This window comes from Thrips palmi, unplaced genomic scaffold, assembly GCF_012932325.1.
Source record: "Thrips palmi isolate BJ-2018 unplaced genomic scaffold, TpBJ-2018v1 HiC_scaffold_7, whole genome shotgun sequence".
In the NCBI taxonomy this organism is placed as follows: Eukaryota; Metazoa; Arthropoda; class Insecta; order Thysanoptera; family Thripidae; genus Thrips; species Thrips palmi.
Window position 1 is genome coordinate 10840359 of NW_023144634.1, and position 10676 is coordinate 10851034.

At 55.9% G+C, this 10676-nt stretch overlaps 1 long non-coding RNA gene across 1 annotated transcript; it reads left to right on the top strand.

Moving 5' to 3' along the window:
• The first annotated feature begins 1294 nt into the window (after positions 1-1294).
• On the top strand, positions 1295-3929 carry LOC117652627. The gene is made up of 3 exons (XR_004588176.1): positions 1295-1457; positions 2462-2719; positions 3782-3929. It is a non-coding gene; the product is annotated as an uncharacterized LOC117652627 (long non-coding RNA).
• The last annotated feature ends 6747 nt before the right edge of the window (positions 3930-10676 follow it).

The window sequence follows — 10676 nt, forward strand, 5'->3', positions numbered from 1 at the left end:
CTTCGTGACGCGGGGCGCTATAGCGTGATTCCAAACTGCTCTAACGGAGTTACTTCTTTCCTGTGGAAAATGGAATTGAAGTGTGGACAATGGGCAGCGCACCTGGTTCGCCTTTCTCCGCCCGGAAACAGAAACAGATGGCCGCTGCAGTGCGGTTGCGAGCATCGCGCTACGCGTGCTGGCCTGGCCGTGGCCGTGCCGGGGCAGGCATGCCCGCGGCCGACAAGGCAAGCACCACACTGTTAACACCTCCTCCTCCAAATAGGCCCCCGACACGCCCCCCGCACGACCACGCCAACGCCACGACCGGCCGCGGCGCGCCGGCCTCTGAGAACTCATTCGTACCGATCGATAAGGGGAGTTATATTGAAGTGTATTAATGTGGATCGCCTTCGCGCGCCATCGCTGATGCCCGGCCGGGTAACTTATGGCTTAGAGTGGAGTGGTCAGAGGCTGCGTGCTTTTGGGCGAGCACGGCGAGTGCACTCGTCGTCGCACAGTGGGCTAGAAGTCCGGTGGACGCGCTGTGAGCTCCAGAGTCGCTAAACAGCACTCGAAGCGAACGTGTGACCCCACCAATGGATTCCTCGTTCGGAGAGCAATCCATTGGTGGGGTCACGCGTTGGGTTCTGCGTCTGGGGCGTAACGCAGGCAAGTGTTTGTCAGTTGGCTTAAATGAACGTCATCCTCCACCCTTTGGGCTCCACCCACTCCACCCCATCCCGACCGTTCTGACCGCATTCTCCTCAAGACACGAGGGACAAATACCTCGAGGTACCCAACCCACCTCGGGCACTGATTGTGCGTGCCACGCCACCCTAAAATTAAGGTGTCCTCCCACTCCCTGGCCGGCCGGGTGGGTGGGTGTTTCACTTAAATTGGAGCGAACCCTTCTCGCTGAGATTCCCCTGATATCGCTCCCTTCTTTGCCTTTTCCAGCAGCTTCATTTCTCCCTGCGTCTCTCTCGCACCTGCACGCCTTTTGAGTGCGAGAGAGACGGAAACGATGAATGCACTTTTCTGACTCATCTCGCCAGCCGGCCTATCACAAGCGAGGTTCCAATGTGCCGATGACCGTTTTGGAGCACAACTCACTCTTTTCTGACTTTGCTAATTTTCCAGTGTGCCTCGCAGCCCGAGGCGCTGTGCCGCCGAGCCGAGCCCCGCGGCCCCGCGAGGTGGCCCCGACATCCTTCTCGTGTAAGACTGTTTTGACCCGAGGGATGGAAGGCGAGCGGGTTGGAATAAATAGCTCGGGTGTGTGCCTTACAGTGCTCTGCCCTGCAGTGCCCTGCAGTGCCCCGAAGCAAGGACGCCCTTTGTGTTGAACAACAAGACTGATGCGTGAGAGAGCAACTTGCCGCCAAGCACCTCCACGTCGAAGAGACGCTGCCGGGAAAACACGGTGCCGGATTTGAAAAATTCCAGGCCGCTGATTGGAAGCGGCGTTTCTCCTCGTTAGTACCGGTTGGCGATTGTGACATCAGCTTTGATAGCGAAATCCGTTTCGGTTTATTAATCCTTAATCAAGGCGTCTGCCGATGAAAGAGAAAATGATGCTTCTCTAAATACGAAGATGAAGAGAGATCCCCTGATAGTGAACAGGTACAGGGGGGAGTGGCTGACACCTAGAGACACCGGACTTGTCAGCAGACGCCCTGCTCCCGGACCACTTGCCGAAAATTGATCAAACCAGTGACAACTGGTTATTTATTCATGCATGTGTGTTCTGTAAATCGATTTCAAAAACTATTCCGTTGGCCGTGCGTTCAAATTCCCGTGGGGTCGTTAAACCCGGGGCGCTAGCTTGGGACGATTTGGTTGCTCTCATGCGCACACGCGTCGACAACTCGGTGATAAAGCAATTTATCATTGGCCTCCGCCGCTAGAAGTCCCATTTCCCAAAGCCCCATAATTCATCCACAACTATCACACGTATTTTTCAGCCGGACCGTGTGTATCTTCGGTGTCAGCTTTATTGGTTCAAGCCGACGCCGCACTCATGACCAGTGAAATTGTTCCCATGCGGAGTGCCAATCCAATCCCCTTGGTATCGTTTTTCGTTCCGATTTGAAATTAACGAAACCCCCCACCCCCGTCGCCACGCGTCCCTTGTTAGCACTAGCCGGCGGCGCTGGGGCATCTCGGGCTGAGAGGCCTCAGCGGACGCGACGGGCTAACGGCTGCTGGATTATCATACGGATTATTATTTACGGTTGATTTGGCGCACCTCGTTCTGGTTCGACCATCACACCCACGCCCGTCCGGCACACCGTCCGATTCGGTGATTTACGCGCCTTTTCACTCAAACAACTATCGGGGATCGGACGCGCGGTGGTAGCATCGCGCTAGCCCATACGCAGCCAGAAATAATGTCCTGTCAATTAGACCAATCACACGTCAAAAACAGGTCTCTCGCCTTTAAAAAAATAATCTAAAACGCATATTGTTTTTTTTTCAGGTTTTTCTTCAAGGTGGCCACACTGGTGCAACCCACACTCGCGACAGCGAGCATTGTCCGATGCGGCCGTGCGATACGCCCGCAAATCCCTGCTTTCGGCACCTTGTCGTTCAAACGGCGCTCTGTCTCTCTCGCGCCCCGGTGGGGCACGCCGCGGGTGCGAGTGAGACAGACGGCCCGATCAAGTCGGCGGCTCGGCTTCCCACGGACTGCACTGCGCTGCGCATGCGCGATGCGGGTGCCGATACCGCCGGCCGGGTAAATAGAACATTTAGAATGAGGCATTGTCCGCGCGGCCGATCGGCCGATCCCCCGAGAGTGATTAGCTGCAGACAAAATACTGACAGATGCGCCGCCGGTCCGTCTCCCTCAGCCTTCACCACCTGATTCGGGAGATGCCCGATAATTCCGTAATCTTCCCCTTCCTCCGCCGGTACGGTACCGGGCTCGTTATTTGAGTGAAAGCTGCGGGGCTGCCGGCCGCTTTTCGGTGGAAAAGCCGAGCTAACGAAGCTTGCTTTGCACCTCGTTGGATGAGCCACGATAAGAGGACGTGTTTGGTCTTTACGACTGTGCCGCCCTGGCCAATCATGCGACGAGTTGCTCCGATCGAACAAGTCGTCTGCGCGGGAGGAGGAGCTCCCGTGCGGCCACCAGCAATCAACAACAAAATGGAAGAAACTTTGTTTTTTCTTCTCGCCGTGCTGGGAGAAGTTTACAGCGGCCTAGCGCGGTGCATGAAGTTCTTGTTTCCCGAAAGTCAAGACTGTGGGCGTCAGGATCGGGGATCTCGGTCCGGCCCTTAGGGCTGCTGGCCGGGAATCGCTCTGCCGGCCATCGTAAAACGAGGAATGCCGTGCCAGCGTGCCGGCCGAGGTGCCCGCCGAGCCCAGGCGAGACTTTTAGGTCCGTCCGATGCAATCTGGCTTCGGATGAATGGGAATGTAGAGTTGCATCAGTTGCAATAGGGTAACATTACCCACTGGCGTAAAAACCTCACGGCATAATTTCACGACTAGAGTGTTCCGTCATAGACACGATATTATTGTTCTGTGGAATGAATTCTTCTCGGCGGTCACAAAGTCTTACGATGGGCGAAGGCAGTGAGCGCGTGGGGACTCGGAGATAAGGCGCCGCCGTAAAGTAGGCGAGGTTATGAAGCGGCACTGACTACACGTCGACTAGGGTGCGCGTGGGGTGGTCGAGGACCGTTGTCGAGGGTCGCTCGTGGACAGGTGCATTCAATGAGTCACCGGCCCGTGCATCCTCGCTGTAAACAACAGGCCGAAATTTGAACCTTTTGGTTTTCTTCTGTTTCAGAAGACGGATCCTAGTCTTCGCGACCGCGCAACCACCGCTGCCGCCCGAAAAAAATCTCAACAATTAGCACCTCCAAAGGCTGCGGCGAGAGCTTCCTGGTTTCTGGTGACCCTCCAAGTGGTCGGTGGGAAACAAACGAATACTTGCTTTTTATGTGGCCGTACGTGAGTGCGTGCGTGTGTGGCCTGGGCCTGCCCCAGCCCGTAAAGTCTATAAACACGGAAAATATCCGGGTGCTTGCTCGTTTCATTGGTGTACGTTCCCCCAGAATGTTACTCACTATGCACTGCGACAGCACGCACGCGATCGTTGTCGGCGTCGCCATGAGGTGCGGAAGGGTGCAGCGGAGACCGACCGAACATAACCTCAAAATTGGCTCGCCGGAACCACAGAACACGGCCGCGTTTGGCACTCCCAGTGTGGGGCCGGCCGTCACCGATAGTAAAGTGTTTTGAAGGCGGGCATTCCGGTAGCCAAACACGGGGCGCTGTCGGGCTGTCGCTACGCTGTCCTGTCGCTACCGGCGGCCTTTGGGCGGTCCCCTTTATCTTCCAAGGACCGATCGCCTCTTTAATTTCTATCTCGTTAGCAGGGCGGCCGTTGTAAAGTGGCAAAGGCCAACTAGGGCGGTCCGGGTCGGGCCTGCCTTGCCTGGGTCCGGCGGCGCAGGCGGCGCCTTTCCAGCAGGTGCATTTGACACCGGCCGGCCTATCGGACTCGCCGCGGCGCCCCGAACCGAGATCTCGAACCGAGGGAGACAGAGCGACCTGTCGATCCCAATCAGCGTTCCGGGTGACGAATCGGGTCACAAACCGCACAGGACTATCGCCACCTAGAATCGGGAAGAGAGAGACGACGGAAAAAGCGTCCATCTTTTCAAAACGGCGTGTCGTTAGCAGTTAGCAGTCCCAGAGCGCTGCGCGCGTTGCAGCCGAGTGGGCCAGAATAGAGAGATCTAAGTGCGCAATTGCATTTTACGCGCGTGCGGCGGACGCGGCGCGGGACCTTGTGCTGCTGGAATGGGACGGCCTACCTCGCAAATGGGAGTCCACGCATTGATCTCGACGGGCACGGCCACCGTTCCCACGAACACGCACACACACACACAAACACGCGCGCGCAGGGCGACTTTTTCCGAACACATCCGTGGATATTTCTCATCGTCGCGTCCTAGTGCTGGACTTGTGCTAACAGCGGAAGTGGCCCTGCCACTGCAATAAAAGCGAGTCCCACTACGGCGCGTCTTATGCCCGACGCACACGTAGCCTGCCCCCGCACACACACACACTCACACACACACCACTGGCGTCAAAAATTCCACGGCATTATAACACCCCGGTGGGCGTCGGTCAGCCTCGGCAAGGTGTTATAAGAGCGCGGCAAAGAACGAAAAAAAACGCACACAGGAGTTTAATTGTCATATCTCGTCCTCCTGCCACCGTTTAAATTCCGCGCAGGGGGTCTATATCATTTGACCTACCTAAAGTAGACCGACAAAAAGTAGACCGACCTATTTTTTGACCGACCTGAATAAAAAAATTGAATAAAAAAATTGAATAAAAATATTCGCATTTTTGACCGACCTAGACTTGACCGACCTGAATAAAAAAATTGAATAAAAAAATTGAATAAAAATATTCGCGTTTTTGACCGACCTAGACTTGACCGACCTAAATAAAAAAATTGAATAAAAATATTCGCATTTTTGACCGACCTAGACTTGACCGACCTTATAAAAGAATTGAATAAAAAAATTCAATAAAAATATTGACCGACCCAGACTTGACCTACCTAATAAAAAACTTGAATAAAAGAATTCAATAAAAATATTCGCATTAGTGACCGACTTGAATTAAAGAATTCCTAGAGAGCGCGGGGGGGTTTTGGCGCACTTGACGCCGTTGCCTCCGTCGAGCCCGTCGAGGCCGCCGTCGAGGCCGCCGTCGAGGCCGCCGTCGAGGCCACCGTCGAGGTCGCCGTCGAGGCCGCCGTCGAGGCCGCCGTCGAGGCCGCCGTCGAGGCCGGTCCTCGCTGTGCTCCATGGCGTCCCGAATTGTCTTGATCCCCGGAACGTCGCTCGTCGGGGGCCGAAGGCGTCCGTCACTTCTTCCGGAAACGCCGCGAATCCGCATGTTAGCCTTCGGCGGGGCGGGGCCCGGCCGGGGAGGAGGCCGCGCAGAACGAGCGTGATGACGGCGCCAGTTTCGACCACCGTGCGGCAGGGCGTGTCGTTGATGAGGACGTCGATGACGGGGTGACCGTCTCCAGGGTGCACGGCGGCGCAAGCGACGAGGGGTCGGCGTGCAGCGGGGGCGATGACGGAGTCGCCGGGGTAGGTCCGCGCCGCGCCGCGCCCCTAGCGGCGGTCGCGGCGGTACCGGCGGTCGTTCCCCTTGCGGTTCTGACGATCTCCCCGACGATCGTCACGGTGGCCGTTACGGCGATTGTCGCGGTGGTCGTCGCCTCGGCGGCCATCTTCGTCGCGGCGGTCTCGGCGTGCCGGACAGTCCCGGCCAATGTGGCCCACCTCCTGGCACCAAGTCGGTCAATAATGCGAATATTTGTATTGAATTCTTTTATTCAATTTTTTTATTAGGTAGGTCAAGTCTGGGTCGGTCAATATTTTTATTGAATTTTTTTATTCAATTCTTTTATAAGGTCGGTCAAGTCTAGGTCGGTCAAAAACGCGAATATTTTTATTCAATTTTTTTATTCAATTTTTTTATTCAGGTCGGTCAAATCTAGGTCGGTCAAAAATGCAAATATTTTTATTCAATTTTTTTATTCAATTTTTTTATTCAGGTCGGTCAAGTCTAGGTCGGTCAAAAATGCAAATATTTTTATTCAATTTTTTTATTCAATTTTTTTATTCAGGTCGGTCAAAAAATAGGTCGGTCTACTTTTTGTCGGTCTACTTTAGGTAGGTCAAATGATCTGCTCCGCGCGCAGGTGAGAAATTTGTGCGCCAATTATTTTTGGGACTCTGCAGGTGAGAAGCGGGATTCTGGCGGGAGAGTTTTTGAAAGGGACCGCGCCCATCGTCCGTCGGCCCGTTACGGACGCGCCGCGGACGCGCTCCGAATAAAATAAAGGCTGACACTTTTTTCCTCGCCTCCTTCTCGCCTTTCTCACGAAAATTGCTGTACGCCTCTGAGGCCGCTTTTGCCAATTTGAACGCGCGGGCCGCGTGCGAGGTGTCGCAGCTCCTGCACGCTCGCGCTCACACACATACACACACACACACACACACACACACACACACACACACACACACACACACACACACACACACACACACGCAGCGGGCAGCGCTTTCGCGGACGCGGCCGTGCGAGTACGTTACGCGCCCTGCCCGGCCCAGCCCGACCCTGCCTTGCATTTCGTCTGAATGGCCGACCGGCCAGGCCGTAGCACTGACTCCGCGTTCGGTATTTATGGAAATTAAATCGTTCATCACCGCGCCGGTGCATTAATACGAATGCCGTTGTACTTCACAGGCACCCGGACCTTGCGCCCAGGCGGCCCAGGCGGCCCGGCCGGCCCCGGCCCTGCAGAAGCACTTTTGTGTGCTTCGCCATTACTGGAATAAGGCCGGGCATGACGAGTGGGACCGGGTCATAAGAAGAAGAATTTGTCACTGGGCCGGGCGCGTGCGGTGCGCAGTCCCTGCGCAAACGGCGCGGAGGAAAGGTTTCTTGAAAAATGAAACGGTTGCAGACGGTGTGACTGCGGGTAGTGGCTGCTGTTGCTGCCGTGCACTTTTCTTGACTGCTGCTGGTGCATCTCTGCTGCTCCTGCTGCATCTCTGCTGCTTCTGCCTTTCTGCTGCTACTGCCACCACCCTCTTTCTCCATTCCGATCACGGCCTCCGCAATTAATGGACGTTCCTCATGAAAATGGGGCCGATGACGGACCCGTGTCGGCTGGAGCCTCGGCTGGAGCCCTGACCACCTTCCACACCTTGACAGCGGCCACCGTTCGTGTCTCTCCTTCCCCTCTTTTGCACTTCACCCGACGCTGCAGCTCCGTTGCATTTTATTTTTCAAAACGCTTGCTATCAGGCTTGACAGCTCTATTTTGACGGGGCGACGGAGCCCTCTGGTAAACACAGCCGGTGAGCAGGCACTTTCGCCGCGCGTATGGAAATGACAACGTTTTCGGAAGATGGAAAGGGTGACGCAGCAGAAGCCCTGAGTGGGCTTATGGGAGATGTTCCGGTGATGAGGGTTCGGCCGTACCGGTGCGCGGCTGCTGCTTTTTAATTTAAATTCGCCTCGTTACCGCCACGGCCACGACCGCGGCCTCTCTGGAAGAGCTTCCGTCGGGGCACCTTTTTGCCCCGGCCTGCCTTGTGGCTGCCAGAGGTCTGCCTGTGGCTCCGACGACGTGCTCACGATTTTCAACAGGGTCACACCAGTGGCACGCCTTGTGGCCAACCAGGTCACCAATTACTGCAATATCACCATAGTTTTAAACGGCTCCCTAAACGCAGTTCAAATTTTAACGGTGCCCGCGGGCTGCTGAAAGCATGCCTGTATCGCTGGCTGGAGCCTTCGTGTCGGGGAGACTTTTCGGTCGGTCCGGCCTTATTAAGTCATTACCCGAGTGTCGTTGGAGCTTCATTCCCTTGTCGGATTACACAAACGCGGGCACGGAGGCACCGTGACGGCCCAGGCGCCAGGCCGGGCCACGCCAGGCCAGCCGGCCAGCCGCTAAACGGACCATCGCCACCTGGCGGTCATTACCAGAACCATTTTGCTCTTCGTTTAGTCCCGATTACGACAGGAATTTGGGCCGTCCTCCACCAAGACCCCCGTGGCGGTAGGCAGCCAGTTGGCCGTCGGTGCGTACCGGTCGGTGCCGGCTGCCTACCACCACGGCGCTAGGCTCGCTGAACCGGAATCGAATTTTTTGTTGGTGAGCGGCTTGTTTTGAAAGCCGTTTTCGTCATTCTGTCTCCCTCGCGCTCATGGCGCGTCCTCTGCGGGTGCGAGAGGGACAGAGTGACGAAGGCGGCCCTCACAATGATTCCCCGCGGTCGTGTAAGCTCGTTGAAGGCGTGGGACGCGTTGACAGTCTTCAGCGACGCGTCCCTGCCTGCCCACCAATCATGCCCAGGCAGGGCGGCCAGGCTGACGTACGCGTCGCTTCTCATATTTTTTGCCGCAGTCTTCAGTCTTCCTCGCGCCTTTTACTTGGCACGTCTGCTTTCAGCTCTCCGTCGGCGCGCTTTTCGGTTTTCCTTTTTCGAACCACCTTTGGAAAAGTCAGCACCGGACGACGAGAGCAACTCTTTGGCGCTGTGTTACTTTTACGAGAGTTGGTCGTCTCGCTATTCGAGATATCGATCTGACTGTGTGAAATCTGGAGGCCACGGCAGCCTCCAGCTCCAGACGGGGTGCTGAGGAGGAGGAGGCGAAGGTTGTATCCATCGCGCTGGCTTCTTTTTTACCCACAAAATGCCCCATCCGGCCGCTGAGAACTCTTTTTGCTCCGAGTCACGTTTTGTCAGCCATCAGCCCAACTACCGCGGCAGAGGCTCCACGGCGGCGCTGGGGCGGGCTGAGTCCGAAGCACGACGCCGCGCCGCAGACGCAGCCAAAGCCGAAACGCCGCCGACTTTGCAAGGGATTTCCAGCAGTTCCAGTAGTGCTCTGCGATTGAGTCATGAATGGGTCATAGGGTGCTGCATCGTGTAAACAGAATGCAAATCTCTCGTCCCGGAGTCGATGTAATACAAAACAAAGAGGGTTCTCGGGATGAGCCGGTTCACGACAAGTTTGCATCGTACCGACTAGAAAACTTTATTCCCCCGCTCGTGTTATGAAGCTTTGTTTGCAACCCGGCCTAAGGAAGCAGCCCGCTTCACGCACTAAAACCCCTCCCGGTTGCATCCTCTCTAAGCGCATTTTTGCATGATGTGTATGAAGGAGGTGGTGAGCTGTAAAGTTAATTTATAGAGCCCGTAAGGAAATGGAACACGGCGTTCACGGCCGACGTATCAAGCAATAAAGACAGAATTGTGGGTTTCTACGACACACTCACATGTTGTGCTCATTGTCGTTAACAGGGGCTTTATTATTTACCCATTAAAGTAAAGGCTCCTGAAATGAGGAGTGACCAGTGGCGGCCGGACCTCCTAGTGGAGGTGCAGTCTGGGTGGCTGCAGCGCACAGTGGGCCAGAAGACCGGTGCAGGTGGCCTAAACTCTGGGCGCGTTCTGAGCGTTTTGGCCAAACAGGGCTCGAACTGAACGTGTGACCCCACCAATGGATTCCTCGTTCGTAGAGCAATCCATTGGTGGGATCACACGTTCAGTTCTAGACCCATTTAGCGACTCTGAAGCTCAAAACGCGTCCGGGACTTTGACCACCTCCACCAGGCCCACAGTGCAGTGGCAGGAACAAACTGAAGACAACGGGAACAGCGTGCGAAACGGCGGGGAAATGCTCCAATTTCTCTGGCAGTCCGGAGAGACAGGGGCGCAGCGCGGCGTGGCGTGGAATGAACTGATTAGCCGGCCGTAATGCTTCACTCGAGGACAGACTGCGTGTCGCCGATAAGCTGGACGAGAGGCGCGAGGCAACAACATTGGGGCCGATTTGTCCGTCCGGATAATGCCATGCCACGCCACGGCACGCCACCCCCCTGAAGGCCGGGCGCTGAGGCCGCCGAGGCCGCTCAGGCCGTGGGACAGGTGGTGCCGGGGAATATTTCAAAGCGAAACATTGGCCGCGGAAAAGGATAAGGCTGATAACGGAGTCAGCACTTCCTTCCCACTCAACAATTCACCTGCTTAAGGCGCACAATGGGCGAGCCCGGGCGGCCGGCGTAATCTTGATGTGTGTCGTTCCGACTGAGGAACCACAAAAGTCTTGTCGTCGATTTGGGGAGG